The sequence below is a fragment of the Tigriopus californicus genome, chromosome 11 (genome assembly GCF_007210705.1).
Source record: "Tigriopus californicus strain San Diego chromosome 11, Tcal_SD_v2.1, whole genome shotgun sequence".
Lineage (NCBI taxonomy): Eukaryota > Metazoa > Arthropoda > Copepoda > Harpacticoida > Harpacticidae > Tigriopus > Tigriopus californicus.
Genome location: NC_081450.1, coordinates 4,485,884 through 4,487,185, shown reverse-complemented (window position 1 = coordinate 4,487,185; position 1,302 = coordinate 4,485,884).

Here is a 1,302-nt window from a genome sequence, read left to right as displayed (position 1 = left end):
ATTGTTTTTCAAGATGGTCTTGCTCTTTGGATTGAGTCTTGCCTTTACATCAACACAAAATCAAATTTCTATGAAGACCCCTCTGCAAAACACATCACTTCCCATGAAATGGAATATTGAAAAACCCAACATTAAACTGCAAATGATCCAATTCAAGTTGAGAGTCGAAAGTTTGCAACCCTCTGACTTTATTTATTTATCGGATTTATCGTTCGTGCATAAAGTTCTCTACTCACCAATGGTTTGAGGATGGACACCAAAAGGCTAATCGACCTCAAAAAATTGCTTGATCATTTTGAGTCTCAAGTTTTCGTGAAAAGGGTCTATTGAAAAACCTTACACCATACCACGAATGATTCACTTTTAGTCTAATGGAGACTCTCCATTTTGGACTTCTGAAGACCAACTCCAGTCATTCCAGATCTTCCTTCGCCTTTGGTCTGGTCTGCCGTTAAGGGCTTTGCCGTTTTTTCTTGAAATGCTCCACTCAATAATGATTCGAGAATGAACACCGAAGGGCTCGCCTACTTCCCCCAGCCTCTTGCCAGTCTTCAGCAGGCCCTTTGTTTTGGTTGTGACCTCCAGATGGCACTTATTTACATTTCCGAACATTCTTGATGAAAGCTCGGGGGATCAATGTCAAACAAGTCATTGGGCTGGGACACACATTGGCACCCAAGGTAGACCTAAACTTCCTAAAAAAATCCCAGGTTTTAGTTTCTTTTGTGGTTAAAATTCGTGAAAAAGTTCGTTTGCCCAATATTGACCGAAATAGTTAAAGACTTCATTTTTATTTTTTTTATTTTTTTGTATTTAGGGTGCTAGGGTCGGAGGGGTAACCTCGCCCGGCCAGCGAAGCTAGGCATCAAATCATCCGTATAAAATTCCGATAGGCAGTGTCGTAGTCCGTATCAGATTGGTTCTCCGTCTGTGGGCGTGGTTAGCGTCTAAAAGTTTCCTTGAGAAAGGTCGGGGAGGAAAATCGAACCTGGGACCTCTATCATGTAAGGAAATTGCGTTAACCACTACACCACGCCTCCTCACTCATCTCTCCTAACTCCCTTGACCTAAAAAAATATCTTTCCGCTCCTATTGATGTCGCATGTCATATTACATCAACGAGTGAACTAGTCCATGTCATTCCGAGAGTGTCCATTAATTCAGGTCCAAGAGGGGAGGTATAAAGACCAATTCTTTTGCGGTTCTTCAACATTAGCATCCTTCAAGATCTCTTTGACAATAGAGGACGTATCCCCGACGGACAACGGGTTGATAGTTGAAGATTTACCATCTAACCGATGA